The 19982-nt window shown below is 36.8% G+C and overlaps 1 pseudogene; it reads right to left on the reverse strand.

Annotated features, from left to right (window-relative positions):
• Positions 1-2859: 2859 nt before the first annotated feature.
• Positions 2860-6486, reverse strand: LOC149842304 (putative protein phosphatase 2C 59; annotated as a pseudogene).
• Positions 6487-19982: the final 13496 nt, after the last annotated feature.

Consider the following 19982-nt stretch of genomic DNA (forward strand, 5'->3'; position numbering starts at 1 on the left):
CACACTCCCATGCTTATGCCACAGAACTCGAGGCACATGTAAGACTGCACTCGCTTTTGCATCCGTCGACAATCTTTCCGTTCTCGTAAAACTGCATGGATTACGAGGTAAGATTACTTTGACTTAATGTGTATGCTAGACTTAGGTTGCATGACTCAAAGTTTATATATTTGTTAAAACTGAGTATTTTACGTACAAAAATACATACGCATGTTGTGAATATCTTTTGAATTACGTGTGCATGTTTTAGATTTTGTGAAATTATTGATTTTTACATATGGCTTATGCATATTCCATATTCCAAATGATACAAGTTATTAACTATATATTTTTTTGAACTAAAAGTTGTTCAAAAAGAAAGAAATGAGTTTCGATGTAGTGAAACTAATTTGCTTAATTGATTATAGTTTTAAGCATGAGTATGAATGAAAATCCAGATTGTTAATGCATAAGTAAAACTTTAAAAGTCTTGATTTATAAAGTATGTTAGTATGATGCTTGTGCATATGATATGATAAATGATGTAATGCATGTTGAATGATGCATGCATGTGTTGCATAATGATCATGATAAAAATGTAATATGGAATTGCTTCAAATCAAGTGAAGGCTCGAGCCCAAATGACTAGCACATAACCTTGTGTATGGTCAACTGGACCGATATTGTTGGTGCCTCAAAGTGGTGGTCGATAACCTTGGGACTGGTTAATTTTAAATCGTACATGCTTGTGCCCTATGGAGGCCATTGAGAGAGTAAATGATACACTATGCTTTGTGGGGTTTTATTAAGTACTAAAGGTTGTTTCCCTAGTTGCGAAGATAGAGAATAACTACCACTGATGTTGTGGGGTAGTAGTGAGATTGTTTTAGCAGAATTTAAATTCTAATATATCAGGTTGGGGGTGTTGGGTTTCTCTCGACATGATCATCTCTCACCCAGAATCGAAAAGATGTGCAAGGTCAGGGTAATAAGACAAATCAATTGAATATATCCTCTGGGTTAGGCCTTTGATTGAGATATTATCTGCGTTGTACCCGCATAATATTGTGAAAGAAAAACAAAAGTGTATTGGGCATGTAGTGAAGCATGGCATTCATCATTTAAGAAATAAAAATATAAATCAAAGAATTATATATTCATACCTAAGGTGAATGCTTTACACTAGTAAGTCATGCATAAATTAAATGATCATGCATGAGTTAGATTATTGCATATGGTATTAAATTATTACGTTATGATTATTTGTATACATCGGTAATTACTTATTTATATAAAAAAATATTATTTAATGTATGCATGTTTCTATGTATATATGTTTTGTCATTATATTCTTACTGAGGGATCATAGATATTTGACCCCTTACAAATTTCAGGTATAGAGTAGTCTACTGGAGCGGTTGTGAGAAGCAGTGACAACATCGAGAGCCAGACATTTTTCTTTTTTGAAAATTGAATTTTGGATACATATTAATACTGGTTTTGTAAAACATTATGATTTATTTTGCAATGTAAATACTCTGTTTACTAGATCTGAATTATTTTTAGAAATGTTATCAACATTAAAAGTTTAGTCTTATCGCTATTGTATGATATGTAACTCGCTTAAGGTTTTAGACTAAAGTTAAAAAGGTTTTTGCTGATGAAAAAAAATAACTTATTTTTTGGGTTTAAAATCTTGTGGCATTACAAAGAGAGGGCCCTAAAATTCATGCATTGCTAGCTGAATACCCCTCAAGCCAAAGATCTATGAATCTAAGTTTACTTTTGAATCTCATGTTAAATCTCTTGATTGCAAGCCGATTTAATACACAAAATCATGGTAAACGCACCATTAGTGTTTTATTCACAAAGTTCATCAATGTGCTCTATGACAATTGGAGCATTTTCTTTTTTGGATAATCTAAGGTAAAAGTCCTCTCATCACTGACTGCGTGTTGATTGGCCTTCAGTTGGTAAAACCCTTCGCATCCCTCCTGCCCACTGGAGAATACACCCAACTTTAGCCTTACGATAAAGGATGCCACTTGTGATGTCTAGTCAACTTGCTGATGTTCACAAGTCGCCCCAACCAGCTGAACGAAGCCTTTGTAGGTATCAAGCATACTTTATACGTGACCCACATATATATAACACCATGTGAATATGAGAACTGAAATATGAGAACTAGAAATGTGGGTATTTCCAACACTCTTTCTGCAATCCAACCATGTGGATGTGCTTGGCATGGTGAATTTGCTAGGAATCAACCATTGGATCATGTATTTTCGATGAAAAATGTGATTTTTGAATGCTTGAATATTTATGAAGATTATGAGCCATTGATTTTAAAATCTTAAAAGAATCATGTTTATGCATCAAAATCGGATGATTCAAGAGTGGTTCTTATAAATCCAAGCATGAAGATCACATCTTGGTTAGATTTAAGAGAAAAGAACAAAAATTACATGAAAATAGTGGTTCACACATTGATTATTGTATTTCCAGTTCTCATATATATATATATATATATATATATAGAGAGAGAGAGAGAGAGAGAGAGAGAGAGAGAGAGAGTTACTACATTCAACAAAAAAGGGGCCTTTACAGTATGTTACAGTAACACACTATCTACAGGTGCTTCCTACGGAAAACAAAAGGGGCCTAGCATTGAAGAGGAAGAGCTTTTAACAGTTGCAACTTGCAAGGACCATTATTGTTTTATAGATAGTGCTTAAATAAGGGAAAAAGAAAAAGGTAAGGACAATATATAACAGCTAACAACAAGACACCGTTACCAGCAAATCCGATGCCATCCGTTCAAGGACATGGAGCGAAACAACCCTTGCTTGAATAATAAAGAGACATGCACTTTCATAGTCGTCACTTATGAAGATTTGCATGGCCAACCAAGAAACGAACAACAACACAGGTTATGTTATCTGCGCTACCTCTTTGATCGGCTTCCTGTATCAATCTCTTAGCCGCCTCTTCAGGATCTTCAATAGGTTTAACCATTGAAACAGCTTCCTGAAATTTTGAATTAAAATTTGAATTCAAATTCGGATTTTGAGTTTGAATTCCTGTTGAAACCCAAATTCAAACTCCAGCCAATCTTAATTCAAGCTCAAAGTTAATTAGAATTTGAGATTCAAATAAATTGAAAGAAACACAAGATCAACCACCTGCTTCCTAGATTTTGAACTATATATGGGCTCAAACATCTCAACAAATGAAACGAAAAATATGAACCTCATTTGACACCACATCCCAAAGGCCATCGCTTGCAAGTATAAGAAATTCCAGAGATCCATCAATCACCTCTTCCTGTTATTTGCAAACAAAACGAAGAATTGGTCATCCAGTTAGGCCTTGACAAGTCCTTCACCAAGGGCAAAATAGGACGGACATTTGTTTGCCCAACAATCGATAAGACAGTGGTACTACAGATCTACAATGAAAATTTTGTTATATTAAGAAACCTTGCTTTAGTGGCAAATGGGGACAGTACGACTTATTCTCAAAGCAAAGGGTTCACATTATATGCAGCATTGCCGCACGGTTGGCACAAAGCGACCTAATTGACTGCCACCCATCTTGGCATTTCTTGAGATAGGTGTGGTGTCCATCCCTAGAAATGTTGAGATGGATGGTCATCAGCAGCCAAGCATCCAGCGACGCTGAATAAAAAAGTGACCTTCAATGCAAAATGCACATAGTGTTTTGATGTATGTCAGCATTTTGATTGTCAAACGAGACTGTTATCACAAGGGCATTGAGCAGTGGTTCTATGCTGACTCCATGCAATTCTAAGACAAAATATCATCATAGATTAGAGGCTCAAGACACATTGTGGCAGATGGCGATAGGTACAAAGAAAACAAAAAGTGATGCATATGGCATTATGATGTATGTCAAAGTTTTGAATGATGAAGCAGACACGGGAATCAGAAAAACACCACAGTTGTTCCATGGTGAGTTACCATAGGCCAAGCATCAGACACCAGGCCACAAGCCATGTTGGTACTGGACACCCAAGTTTCTAGAACAGGTTGTTAGGTCTTGAAAATGGGTTTGTGATGAATAAAACTTGAATCGCAAGACATGTGATTGTAAGTCACAATCACAACTCTTTCTCAAGGTTAGTGAAACGTTAGAAAAGTACAGATTGTGATTTTGATTGCCAGCTATGATTATTTTTGCCTTGGATCTTATGAAAGTTGGTCACAAGATTGACCTTGTGACCAACAATCACAGCTTCTAATTTTGCAGCTGTGGTTATTCATCCACGCCTGTGACCAAAGCAAACATGCCCTAGGAAAAACATTTCCCGTCCATATCCCACTGCGATTCTGACCTGAATTTCAGGGTCTGCTACAACATACTGCTTCAACTGTTTATCACCAAAAGCCCGTGAAACGGCTAGAACACCGCCAACTCTCCAAGTCCCTGAGGGAGGTAACACATGGTTAGTCTTCCCAAAAGGATTTAGATGGAGCATGTCAACAAGGGAGCCAAATTTTTATCAGTGGCAGAGTTGAGAAAGAAAATCACTTGCCTGCCCACATCACAAATCCTCCAGCATCCTCAATCCTTTGACGCTCATCAGTCTGGTCAGGCTTGTGATCACGTGATACAGCTTTAGCTGTAGCAAGAGAGAAAATCAATCAATATGTGCGTATTGATAAAGCAAGCTAGTGCAACAATGTAGTTGTCTTTCTCTCTAACACCTATTGGAATCAACCTTTTGAGCATAAAGCTGGTTTGTTTGTTGCATAATGGTCATTTAGAGGCATGAACTAAACGAGCACATGGATAAACAAAAGGCTTTGTCATTCTATAATTGTGAACTAATTCAACCCATAGACACAAAATGGAACAAGTAGGCAGTGGACGTTTTTAAACAGGAAAAAGCATTATAAATCACAATAAACAAAAGGTTGAGAATTAAAGGTTTAAGAATCCCTGAATTCATCCAGTTTGAATGCAGTCAGGTTAAGATATTTTAGAGGAAAAAAAGTTATTGGTGGCAAAAGAATGACTCAAGTTATACAATGCCACACTTGCACAAGACCCGAGTTGTGGATAACTATGCAGGGGCAACAAATTATGTTGTCTGTAAAACGGGCGTAAACTAAAAATCACTCATTTTTTTCAGTCCTTAAAAACAGCCAACTTAGTAAAAAAAGAGGAGATTAAATCACAGAATATCTCCTAGAATTTATCATCCAATCAGGGAATGATTTTCATTAATTGTTTATTATCCGAGTATAATGAAGATGTTGCACATATAACCACGTGTATCAAATGAATATTTTTTGTGCAAAATGGACTAATAAGATGGTGCTACTAGTGTAAAAAGCTGAACCAAATATACAGCAATGGACAGTGAACATGCAAGGTTTTAAAGCCTGCATGCATGAATAAGACTAATTCGAGCATATACCATTTCCATCCCGGCAGATAACAGCACGAGAGTCGCCAACATTTGCAATAAGCAGACGATGACCAAAAAGAACAGCAGTTGATGCGGTGGAGCCTGCATCTCTGTTCTGACTAGTCTCAGTCTTGAGCAATTCTGAATCCGTCTGGCTGTATGCATCAGCTGTAGAAGATGAAATAATTAAACACAACTTAATAGATTCTTTAACAAAAAATCAAATTGGTTGTTTGGGATTATGAAGGTTATCACCTATGGCTAATTTAGTATCAGTAATAAACTCTGGATGCCTGATCAAATTACTAAAAAGATTTTGCTTAACATATTCAGCTGCTCGGGCACCACCATGTCCTGAAAATCACATACATGAGAGAGTAAAATCCCATGAACAACTCAGAGAAAAAGCAGAAAGTTATGATGAAGGTTGCAGATCAACAAAAATGTTAGTTGTCTGGTATAGAAGTCTATATATGAAAAGGAAAAGATCAGCTGCATCAAAATTTCTAATCCTAAAAAAAAAGAATCAAGTAATCAACAAAAGAAGTCTAGTCACAAACAAATTCTACTTAGTTTGAGCATTGCTTTGGTCATTAACCCATCCTCAGTTTGGATTGCAGGCTTTCGCTCATTGAGAATGCTTTAAATTACATTGCCAATACAAATGTTTTAAACACTGTTGTAGTGATAGAAGTGCAGTAGCAGAAACTTACCATCAAACACTCCAAACAACCCAACTATCTTGCCATCAACACCACAAATATTAGTTTCATAGAAGTCTTCCATTGAAGACCTCTTCCCAGGAGAGCTTGCAAATCCATAACTAAACTTGTGATCTTGACTGTAATAGAAATACAGGAAGCCAATTAGGACAACAAAAAAGAACTTGTATAACGAAAAGGAACAAGGCCAACATGTATCTTGTAGGCAAAGAGCACTCATTATCTTTCTTGTTTCATTATCTTATAGGTAATGGAGCATGTCAATAACTGTTACCTCAAACCTCCACCAGTAACAGGGGTCTCATAAATTTGTGTGCCAGTTGCAGAGAAAACTGAATTAAGATAACCCATAGGCCCACAGAATCAATGCTGCCAATGTATCTATTCACGACAATCACCTCATAATCTAGACTTACTAAGAATTAAATCCACCTTGCAAAACAAAGGAAAAAAAAGCCAAGGTACATAAGCCCATAATTGACTAGATGAATTTCACTATTATCAATCTTTAAAAGAATAAAGAAGGAACAAATCATTATAACATTAACTAATCCATTTAGTCAACAATTCCAGCTAATCTTTTCACAGCTTGATACGATTTGCAACAAATAACAAAATTCAGGATGTACTAATTTTGAATTTTAAAAAAACAACAGTATCAGATCTTTAAAGTATTATTCCTTCATAAGAAAGCAAAAGATAATAACAAATAAGCATAAACAAAATTTGGTAATCTGCTAGCTAATGTTCCTTGTTACAAAAATCGGCTCATCAAATGTGAAAAAAAAAATAATGATAAAGTACAAAAAAAAATAAAAAATCAGATGAATGGATCATCTGAATGAAGCTAAGGCATATTTTTGCAAAAACTCTAAAATAATATATATTAAAAATCTGCAATTTTGTCTTTCAATAGAAAAAAACGTTGCACTCATTCTTAAAAGAAAAGTCATAGAATTTCATATCCTTCAAAATAATTCAAATATAATGAAGTGATTCTAGAGTGATCGATCATCATTCTTAAAAATAACTCCAGGTGTTTGATAAGCATAAAAGGAGATGAATACAGTTGTGAAAAAGAAAATGGCAATGACTTATTTAGTCACAATTTATGCTTCATTCTACCATGAATTCACGAAACTATCATATTTAAAAATACACAAAACAAGAAAGGAAGAAAAGCCCCAGCCACCCGAAAGGCAAAAACTTGATTCTCAAGTGAAAAAAACATCTGTATGACTTTTAAGTCAGATTTCTGCTAAATTTCATGAACACAACAAAATCTGTGCTTTAGCTAGGACAAAAACCCGAAAACATATCACGGAAGATAATCAAGCTAAGATTCGGAAGATCTTTTTCTCAGAAAGGAAACAAAAAACTCATAGTAGACGATTTTTAAAACGGATTCAAACTTCAACCATCAAGACTTCAAAAACAAATCACAGCAATCAATCTAGGCCAAACTTTCTGCCAGTTCTACATGCCGATCCAAAAAATAACATCCGCCTCGTCTTTATAAGCGCGAAAAAAAATCTCATAATGTAGGTACAATCACAGTGAATTTCCAAGGAACTTAATTTAGACAACGGATAACACAATTCTCAACCACCCACAACAAAAGAGGAACTCGCAAGCATTAGTTTAAGATCATATTTTCCTTCCACAACCTCAAAATAAAAACATCTCAATGTATATATACACGGGTGAGTGCCTTTCGTCCACTGGCAGCGAGGTAAGAAGAAGAAGGAAAGGAGAAAGAAGGAAGGAATAAGGAGGAGGAGCTCGACCGTTGCAGAAAATACGTCAGCAGCAATAACTAACAGAAAGCAAGCACGGCCACCCATTTCAATCCCTCTCTCTCTCTCTCTTCCCGCTAACTGTTTGCAAGCTTAATTTTACAAAGGCTGGCTGGCTAAAGTCGTGGTCTGCTTCAGCCCGGCTTGCGAGAAAAACGCGGGTGCGCAGCCTCCAACTTTTCTTGGTATCGCTTGAGTTGAGCCCACGAATCGCGTGCGGCGACGATCCCGCCGGCTCTCCTACGGTACGTCGTGTTCTGTTCTGGTCCAACTTTTGCATGCACCACCGGGGTCTGTCTCGTGTGCTATATATATTCTTATGTAACAGGGATTCTTCAACTTGTTCTTAATAAAAAAATGTACAAAAATGAAGTGTCATTTTATCCGTATCCTTGTAACGTAGATGTATTCATCACGGTAGCGTAGAAAATGGGTCCAGTCTGATCTCGAGTGCCATATAACAAAGTAAAAAAAAGATTAAGCAGGTTATATGCCCCCCCCCCTCCCGAAGACCCCCCCTCCCGAAGACGGTCGCTAGCTACCTCATGTGTTTGGGGTCCCAATGAGCGCCACATATGTAAGCACATGCGGCTCGTATCCCCATGTTTGTCAGCATCAGTTAGCGTCAGAGTCCGGTGCAGTTGCAAAAACTTAAGTACCCTTTCCTCCATTTGTGTCATAAAAACGACGATTCTAGAAAATGAGCAGTTGAAAAGACTTAAAGTACCCTGAAGATGGTTATTTAAGACTTAGTCCCTACACTGCAGGATTATTCGAGAAAGAAATTCCCCCTGAAGAAGCCCATGAACATCAACCCTCTCTCACTCTCTTCCTTCTCTTTCTGTCTTTGTGCATATCCAGCAGACGATCCTACACTGCTCCATCAAGCGACTGACCTGCACACTGCTTCTGTGCACATCCAGCAGACAATCCTATACTGTAGCATGGTTCAACTTGATGAGTTGTAGAACCTAATTCAGAGTTTTTAATGCTCTTACAGGAAGGGGTCGGGGGCTCCACCCAGTGCGCGTCCCGCTGCGCGGTCAGCGGTCCAGGTGGGGGCGCTCCTGGAGGGGGTCTTTGGGGGGCAGCGCCCCCCAAAACAAATTTTTTTGGGGCCTTGTATAAATTCTTTCTTTTCTTTTCCTCTTGTAACTATCGAAAAAGAGCAATAAAGTGTTTTGTTTGATCGTGACACTCATATGTTTCCTTCGGTTATTTTTTGCTCGAGGTTTTCGTAACACCTTTTCTCGTGATTTTCTGTTTTTTTTGCTACGCATTTTTTGTAAATCGCTACTCGATTTAGCGATTTTTTGTTGTTGTTTTTTCGCTATGCGATTTTCATAAATCGCTACTCGATTTTCATAAATCGCTACTCGATTTAGCGATTTACAAAAATCTCATAGCGATTTGCCATTTATTTTCGCTACGCGATTTTCGTAAATCGCTACACGATATAGCGATTTACGAAAATCGCATAGCGATTTATGAAAATCGCATAGCGATTTGCCATTGATTTGGCAGGGAGGTGGGTCCTATCAGAAAGTACGGCGTCGAAGGTCGAGATGAGGACCTCACGGTGCCAGAACCCGACGAATGCCCGCCAAGACTTGAGGGTGCGAACACTCGTGTTGAGCAGCATCAGGGTAGCCTGGAAGGCATAGCCCTGATCAAAAGTATTGTCGACGTAGGGGTAGACGGATTATACTTTGAAAGACTCCATTGTAGGTGTACTGGAGGAAGATTTTGTTGTAGGTGTCCCTCGAAGGTGGTGGAGGAGCTGTCGCAGTCGGTTGTCTGCTGGACGAGGGCAACATTCCGGCCACTGCTAGCAGAAAAAGGATGACGATCACCATCAGATTGCTGGCTCTTTGCCTCCCTTAATACAATGTTTCACGGAGAAGGAAAAAGAAGAAGATGACGATGGAAAGTTCAAACGGAAGTGTTTCAGGTTTATCTCGTTGTTTGGACTTTGAAAAGTTAACATCATCCTCGACTTTCTGAATGGAAAATATTTTTTGTCCTTTTTTTGAACCATCATTTTCCTTTTTTTGAATGGAGGACATTTTTGTCATTTTCTCAAACCATCGTTTCATGACAAGAATAGCAAGAAAAGGTACTCAAGTCTTTGCAACCGCATCAGACTCTGATGCTAACTGATGTTGACAAACATAGGGATACGAGCCACATGTGCTTACATACGTGGAGCTCATTGAGACTCCCCGAACACGTGATGTAGCTAATGACCGTCTTCGGGGGAGAACACACACCACCCTCAGGGCATTTTTTATGCAGCGTCGCTGGCAGCCACCAGTCTCAGTAGTTCTACCAACCGATCTTGAGAAATGCGACTATGGATGGCTGTCCATGGCGCTGCATATAATGTGAACGCCAACAAAAATTACGTTATGATGCAAACACTTGGACATGGATTGGATCATGCATAGGGGTATCAACAGGTCGGGTTTACCCAGACCCGACCTGGACCAAACCTTATAGAGAGAAGAGTCTAGTTCCACCTGGGTCTGAGCCAAACCCGACCCATTGACACCTTTAATCATGCATGACCCGTTGCTTGCCCAAATTTTGAAGAATGAGCTTAGTCTCATGGATGCATCTCTTTCATGGGTCTGAATTGAAATAATGGAATCCAGATTTAACCAACTGTTTATGAGGTTGGGCTTGTTTACTTAATTCCAAAATCAAATATGACAAGTTCGGATCATAAAAATGTTTTAAATCTGATATGGATTTGGATATCCACTACCTGTATCTAAGAGAAAACCCACACTTAGATCTAAAAAATTGTGCCCATCTGCAACCTTCCAAAGCCATAAATAGAGAAGGGCAATATCTAACGAAAGAAGATGCCAAATGCCTAGACCACCTCTTTCAACAGGCTGACTCACAGTCTCCCAACTAGACCCTTCTTGCGTTTATCAGTCACACCACTTCAAAAAAACAAATGCAAGAGAGGAGTAGAAGACCCGAGTCCATAAAGACTTATTTTGATCTAATTTAGTTTAAAGTTTTTATTTAGATTTTTGATTTAAAATTAAATCTATTTATGTAATAGATTCATCTTAGATCCAAAGTAGACCTAGGGTTTATTGTTTTTTCCTATAAATACTCATTATAGGAATTTTTGAGATCAGAGTTGATGAATGAAATTATTATGTTTTCTAAAGTTTATGCATTACTTTTCATGATTTTTTACTGTTTATGCTTTCATAGCATAAATTTGGTAGAAGTAGCTTAACATAGTTTTATTTCTTAAACCAATCTCTTTTGATTTGCATCAAAGTAGTATCAAAGTGAGAGTAGATTTGTTCGAAAGAAGACTCTGACGGATTCAAGATGTGTCAAATTCACATGAGAATCATTTTATACATTAAGTGATTTATAGCTCCCCCCATCGATTTCTCAAACCAACAATATACACCATCATCGGCCGAGCAATCTTCCTGTAACACCTAATATCCCACCAATCTTCTTGGCTCCCAAAACTTGCACTAACACCCCTATGCAGACCCTACTTTATGTTTATGACCTTAACCCTAGCTTACCACCAATTGGCTGCATCTAATCTCATCTCTCTTCTTCTTGCTCCTTTCCTACCTTCGTCACCTTCCCCTTCTTCTTATCCCCTACCATCATGAATACCATCATCTTCCATACTCTACTACTTCCCATCGCAACCACCACCATCACAATATCCTTTTTCTCCCACTTCTCTAGTGGTCAGAGAAGTTTCTTTGGCAAGCCTTGATCGGTAAACACAATGGTTGCTAACCGGAAGGCTATCAGACGCCCTACCTTCTCTCCCTTATTCTTCTCCCCTTTCTTCTCCATCTTCACTACATTTTCCTCTGAGCGACCACAGTGGGATAACGTTCGACTGGAGTCCGGCCATCAAGTGGCCGCCAACTACCCACGATTGGCGGAAACCCTGACTGCCAACCACCAACACCACCGGTGACTTGCCAAGGTCGGTGGTAGAGGGTGTGTCTGAAAACCCTAACCCACCATTGTTTCCTTCCTCTAATGTTGGTGAGAGACTTTTTCACGATGAGAGTCGAACCAGTTCACCTCAAAGCCGGTTCAGTGCATTCAATCCTTCTCACATTCCTTTGAGCCACTCAAATAACCCGGTTCTTGTTATCCAAACTAGTTTCAACCTGTTTTAAGCCAACCTAACTCTCTTTTAGACCTAAATCCACCCCAAAACTCACTACATTAAAACCAAATCAACCCAAAGCCTCCATTTAACACCCTCAAACCTACTTTTAACCGAGTCCTACCTCAAAATCCATCAAACTCACCCCAGATCTAGTTATAATCCAATTAGATTCTACCCATGACCAATCACCATCCTATACAACCCAATTAGATCTTACCTATATCCAACAACCTGAATACCTAATTCAAATGAATCATACCCAAACTCATCATCCTCTCAATCCAAGCCACAACTTCACCCAAGATCCACAATTGATTCAAATTCATTCTCTTGTACAATGAAACCCACAGGTGCCAAGATATATTTCTACCAAGCTTTGAACCAAGTTTATTTATCAAGGTTTAATGTTAGTGCAAGAATACATAAAAGAATTTCATAGAAAGGTACTCCATACCTGAAATTGTGAGACCCTTGATTAGCAAATTGTTAAGTTTATTGCTAGACTTCGTGATTGCCTTTTTTCTTAAACTGTATAATATCTTCTTCACATCCTTAAAACAAGTTTTTCAATGTGCATTGGGTTTTGAGGCAAAACTAAATCCCACTCCAAATCTCTCTTTAGAGCATAGCAAAAATCCAACCCAAGACAAATTCACTCTAAGTTTAGACCCGAATCTAGTTGACCCAATCCCAAAAAAACCATTTCATGCATTATGTCCTATCCAGATCCAAACTTGCTTCATAACTTAAAATTATGTAGAGTGCATCGTCAGCAACATGTGAAGCATAGGATGATGAAGCAAGAGATCTTGGTTATCTCATATATTTCTTTATACTAGATCAAACGACAACTAGATCTATTTGATCCACTTGATTCAAATCAACAAAAGGATGCAATTGAAGACTATAGATGGTTCAAGAAAAATATTTAGTGTTTTTAGATACATAGTGGAGTGAATTCTAATTGGTTTACACAGTTTTTGGAGCAAGAAAACTATGCAGTTCTATATTGTAGATCCCTAACCTACATGGTGGAACAAAATTGAAAAAAACTCAAGTTGGATCCAGACTTGAGGGCAAGTCTTCTCCAACTCGGTGAGAATAATGCAGGAGAGGAGTAGAAGTCTTGGGTCAATAAAGATCCATTTGGATCTAATTTAGTTTAAGATTTTTATTTAGAATTGAATCTTTTTATGCAATGGATCTATCTTAGATCCAAAGTAGACCTAGGGTTTATCATTTTTTCTTATAAATACTCATTATGGGGATTTTTTAGATCATAGTTGATGAATGAAATTATTTTTTTTTAAGTTTATGCATTACTTTTCTTGATTTTGCATAGTTCATGTTTTCATAGTGTAAATTCGATTGGAGGTGCGTAATGCAGTTTTTCTTTGTGAATCGAGCCCTCTTGATTTGCATAAAAAACTTGCAAAGGAGTTTTTTAATTGTGTCCCATCTGTTTGGATGGGATGAAGAAGGGGGACATGGCATAAAGGGAAAGCGAGGATAGGATATGATGCCCCTCCCAGAAAGTGACAGGTAATGGCCCTTCTAAGATTGCAACTTCTTTCCAATGCCATCAATAATTTGTTGTGAAGAGGAAACATTTGTGCAAGGGGAGACCAACGTAGGTGGTAGGCAAGGGAAAATGGTGGCCAATGTGAGGCTTGTTTCATTTTCGTTCATTGATGTGAAGTCCTAAAAACAAATTGAAACACTTGAGCAAGAAAGAGCCTCCCCAAAAATGTTGAGGTGGTCAACAAACTGAAGAGAAAAACTAATGCCATAGAAGGTAATCAGGTGCAAGAAGCCCACATCAACTGTACAAAGAAAGAGGGCAAACAACCCCTCAACTACTAGATTAAATAGAAAAGGAGAGAGAGGGCAACCTGGAGTGAAGAATTCACCCCAAGAGTCATTAACTTTGACAACTAGAGAGGTGCTTGTTACTAATTATTATCTATTTGGTTCATTTGTGACCCAATCACATATTAGAAAGGGTACCAAAAAGGAAGCTCCAAGATACAAAATCAAATGCTTTGGAAAAGTCAACCTTTAGCATAAAGGTCGGGGGAGGCAAAGCATTTGATACTGTGCAAAATTTTAGTTGCGAGGATGAGACACTTGAATATGCCTACCCTTGATAAAGGCACACTAGGAGCATTCAACCAGTCTTCCAATGACAACCTTTAGTCCATTGGCCAACACTTTAAAAATGATCTTGTAGATTGACCTAAGGAATAATATAGGATGGAAGTCTCCAATATCCATAGATCCAGCTCGCTTAAGGATGAGGACTAGGGTGGACTTGTTGAAGGCTTTCAAGAGTTTGTGATCCAGGAAGAAATCTCTTAATACTTGCAATATGTTAGATATGGTGGATTCCTAGAACCGCCCAAAGAAGCCAATTAGGATTCTATGATGGATTAATGCCTTCAATTTGAAGATGGAATAAATGTATGCCCTAATTTATTTTGTGGTGGAAGGAGCTTAAAACATTCAAGCATCCTTGATAGATAGCCTATTATACAAATCTGAGGAGAAGCTACCACCTTCAAGGTTTGACCTACTATAGAGAATGCATAAGTGGTTTATAATTGTTGGTAGGACGTCATTACCATGCACTAAGCAGTCACCAATACGAATGTGTTTAAGCCTATTGATACACTTTCATTCTAAGGCAGAATTGTGGAAGAAGCAATTGTTCCTATTTTCTTATGCTAACCAATGAATCTGGGACCTTTGTTTCTAGCTAATTTCATTATGAAGGTGCCCTTTTTTAATAGGTGCATGTAGCAAGGCGATTTGTTGTTTTTAATCTTTAAAAGAAGCAGATTGGGAAGAAAAAGTGGATGTTTGTTGTTCCCATTGAGTGATAAGGTTAATGTAAGAATTTTAGGACCAGGGTGTGTGCAGTGAGGGAGGAGAACCAAAAAAACTGTAGAGGAGAGAGAGATAGGAAAATTATGGTAAACAGTCTTCTTCAAGGGGTTACTACTCAGTCATCCTGCAAGGGCTGGAGATTTATAGCCCACCTTTGGTGGTGATTTTTTTAGTCTTAAATTGTTGTTTTAGTTCACACATTTTGTGTTTTTCATGAGTTATAAGGACACTAATTATGTGGCTCCTTGGATTCCAGTTGTGAGACCATTATGACCCTACTGAATTTGTTATTTAGATCCAACATCTCTCACCTGGCCATACAGGATGAACAATCATATTATATCACAATTGGTGCATCAAGTATCATATATAACATTTTATGACAAAACATAAACCAAATAAACCATGCACAATTGCAAGAGTCTTATCAATATCCAAGTATGATGTTTCTCATATGTTATAGGTTATTTCTCACATAATCATGTAATTTTTTTCATCATTCAATCTTCAAATATAAGGTTTTCACACATGCTATGAGTTATTTTCCACACAGTCATGTGGATCTTTTCATCATTCATATTGAAGTATAGGCTCATAGCATGTGTGAAAACCTATACTTCAATATGAATGAGTATATAATGTTAGGCATACCTGCTATGAGTATATAATGTTGACATAATTTATGATTTAATCGCTATGGGTTATTTTCTATCTAATTTGGATATGCACTAGATCCATAATCAATGGGTGTTATCCTTTTCATATTTCATTATCATTTAGGTATGCCTAACATTATATACTCATTCATTTTTTAAGGCTTATGATCTTATCAAATATGCTAATAAGCAATTAAATCATAATTATGTCAACATATAAGTTTATATTCATTACATGATCCAAAAATCTATACCCATATCCAAAACCAACTTGAGATGTTATCATCAAGTCCAACACGATCCATAGTAAAAAATTATTCTACATGCAAGCTTAAGCAAAACCATGAATCATATAGGATTTATCCATAGTCCAAGTCCATATCCTTAGGTTTTAAAATCAAATGGATCCATATCCTATATCTAGTCTTATATACTTTTGAATCCATCTCTAGTTCATCCAATAAGAGGACCCAATAAGAAACTATTCAAATTATACATGCATCAAATCATACATGGTTCCACATAACCAAGTTAAATAAACTTCAACGCCATTATACTAATTTGTAACCACAATAGGTATATATGTATATATATATAATAATATCAAACAAGCATATCCATAAGCATATGCAATGAAATCATATAAAATATTTTTATATCTCATATAGATCCAACTCACTTGTATTATGTATGAATTTTATTTGGATCATAACTAGGTTCACTGAATCCAATGGTGCTGCCTAGATCCAAACTCATTCAGCTGGATCTATTTAGATCCATTGAAGTTCAATCAAATCTATTATAGTTTTACTGGATCAAACAAGTCTATTATAATACTACATGTTCTAACTTGATCCACCTTGCTCCCATGCCAACTTTATTGATTCAAGCATTAGATCCAATAATATATGATCCAATTCAACTTGAACTATCATAAAAACTAAATAATTCTAGGTCATACTGGATTCATATATGATAAGACCAAAATTGGATCCATGCTAAGACCCAAAACGTATCAAGCATGCTACTATCCAGATCTATCATAAAATTGGATCAAAGCTAGATGCATAAAATCAAAGGATCTAAAGAGATACCATATAAAGCACACACATAATTTTGTTAATATAACTAAATTTTGGGTCCCATCATGCTAATTTGGATCTAAACTCACCCTTCTTAAGTAGAGCCTTAATATGGATCATAACTAGATCCAAACCAATTTTGTGTCAAAATAAAGCATTGAGAGGTTTTTAGCAAATAAAAATAACTTTTATGTAAAATCTAAAAATTTAGAGTTTTGTTATGGTAAAAACAATAAATCAGAACCCTGAAACAAAATTTTCAGAACTTATAGAGTTGAATAGAAAAGTTTAGGTGGTTTTCATAAATTTCAAAAAGTTTAGGAGTCGGTTTTAGAAAAAAATACAGATTAAAACCTTGTCTCGGGTATTTTTCAGAGAATAGGTTTGTTTATGAAATTTCTTAGAATCAGAGCCTTTGTGATAAAAAAGTAGAGGCCCCAAGATACAATATTAAAATATATTAAGGAAGAGAGAAGATGAAAATCACTTGACTGATTAAGGAAGAGCGAAGATCAGATTCAATCCTAATGTGGACATAATCACCATTTGCAACATATAGTTTTCTTTTCCCTCTCTATGGTTTCTGCATCTCCAGTGTAAACTATACATTCAAGCACTATCTTCACAAAAACCTTGAACAAGCTAACCAAGCTCTTAGCGAGCCTGAGGTTAAGCAGCGGTTTAGCATACTTAACTTTGGTTGAGCTCATGCTTTGCTTATTTGTTAAATAAGCATGAGCAGGGATTTTAAAGAGAAAATGAACTTGTTTTCCACCCTTATTTGTGATGCTTATGGTAACTGTTTAGTGGTTTGCTTATGAGTAACATATCACATCATCTTCCCCCAAGAGATTTTCACAACTTCCAAGGTTTTGCATGGCCTCTCTCACTACCATGCACATGAAGAATAAAATAAACAATACAAAACAGATTTGAAGCCATGATTGCTCATGACTTCTTTTATTTCTAGTTTATGTAGTTGCATTAACATCATTAAGAAGAGAATATGGGGATCCAATGATCTCTCAAATTATTATCTATATTATCCACAACAAAGCACAAGCATATTCAATTTGATTGGGGCTGTTGCAAAGAGGCCCAACTGATGCGGGGGGGGGGGGGGGGGGGGGGGGAATGAGGGCCAGTGAAACGGTGCGCCTCCGGGCCTCCCTCGATATACAGAGAGCAAGAGAGAGAGTTTGAGAAGAAATAAAAAATGAGAGAAAGAAAGACAGTTGGAGAGGTACACCACCGTCGGTGACCATCACAGATACATTCTTTTTCTCCCTTTCCATTCATTTAGAAGGCCGGCAGCCATGGCCGCCTGCATTTGCACCTGTAACACTCCAAAATCCCCAACTTGTAATTTGATTTGATTAATATATTCTATTATTGACATATCTTTCTTCTTGACATTTTGCAAGTCACATTTCAACTAAAAGATTCTGAGATTTGACTAGGAGGCATAGGATATCTCCAAAGCCAACCAGGCATCTCTAGCAGTGGTGAACCTGATGATCTAACCAAGAATTAGTTCAGATATAATGGTCTTGATCCAGCTAAGAGCACATTGATTAGCTTTTTCTATGTGAAAAAATTATGGATTTGGGGATGCCTTCTTGTCTTAAACAACAGTCTGATTTGGTGGGAAAGATGATCCGTCGACATACTTAAATTAGATTTTGTTCTATATGTGATAGCTAAAGCAAATAATTATTTTTGTCAAGCTTGATGTTACAAAGCTAGAAAACACATTCAATTGAATGAAAAGTGTAGGAGATAGTGAGACCAAGCTTAAAGATGCCATTAGAAGGAATCACAAGAACCTCATGATCACAACCTAGAGTTGTGTTGGATCTGATAGCATGTAAAAATGGTTCAAATCCAAAAAAACACACTACACAAGGACATGTTTTTACATGGTTCGGTTATTAAGAGCCTACATCCAAGATAATGTGCTTCTCTCTCTCTCTCTCTCTCTCTCTTTTCTTCACTTGCTTTTCATGAGAGAGAGAGCTTTTATTAATAAGTCCCCATCTTTACAATTTGGATTTCAATCATCAAAGGAATATCATACCATTGTTAAGGAAACGACAACAAATACATTACAAGCTTGACTAAATAAAAAGTTTTCTTTAGCTCCTCAAGGCACGTCACATAGGTTTCCTTTACTTGATTTCTTCTTTAGCTCTTCTTTCCTTTGAGGTATATTGATACTTATATTAGATTTCTTTCCTTCACATTCTTTTATTGCTACTTCTTTCCTTTGAGACAAACTTGACGTGTTGGGTGTATGCTGGATCCGTCTAGATTGAGTTGGATAGAGAGGATGATGATCTCTGACTTGGACCGCATGATCATGATTTCTGACTTCCTTAACTGTGTGGGATGAAAACATGCTAAATGGGTGTTTGGGGTTTTTCTGTTTTATTTGTGAATTTTGACAATACAGATGTGATCTATGTGTTTGATTTTAAAAAGATCAGATATTGTTGTGTTTGATTCTAACACGTGTATAGTTTTATAAAGTTTAAAAAATCAATGGTACAAAATCTTTGTTAATTTTGATGCTCCAAATATTGTTACGTAATTAAAAAGAGCATGATTTAGGTAAAGATTTCATCATGCAAAAAATGCATATATGAGGTCAAATTGTGGAAAAAGCACCAGAAAAAACTGAAAATCTCATTTAGCATGTTTCTCTCTCTCTCTTATATATATATATATATATATATATATATATATATATATATATATTTGAAAACACGTGTTGTCGGATGCCAGCTGAGCATCGAACGAGGTTGAATGCACTGCATCAAATGAGGTCGGATGCGCTGAGCATCGAACGAGGTACACACATCAGTTTTTTCCTTTTAGCGGCCGTCCAGGCACTAAATGTCTCTGCTGCACGATCAGCCATACGGTTTCGTGCGATTTAGCATCGGACAGACGTTACAGGCTTCTCACATATATATATATATATATATATATATATATATATATATATATATATATATATATATATATGAGTTATTGATAGCTGCTCATATGTTAGGTGCTAAATGGGTTTTTCAGTTTTTTTCATTTTATTTATAAATGTTGACCATACATATGTGATCTATGTACTTGATTCTATAAGAATCAGTTCTTGAAGCCTTCTATTCCGACACATGGGTGTGTTTTTATAAGGTTGAAAAAATCGATGGTCCAAAATCTTTACAAATTTTGAGGCTCTAAATATTATTTT

This window comes from Nuphar pumila, chromosome 3 (assembly GCF_984573655.1).
Source record: "Nuphar pumila chromosome 3, dmNupPumi1.hap1.1, whole genome shotgun sequence".
Classification (NCBI taxonomy): domain Eukaryota; kingdom Viridiplantae; phylum Streptophyta; class Magnoliopsida; order Nymphaeales; family Nymphaeaceae; genus Nuphar; species Nuphar pumila.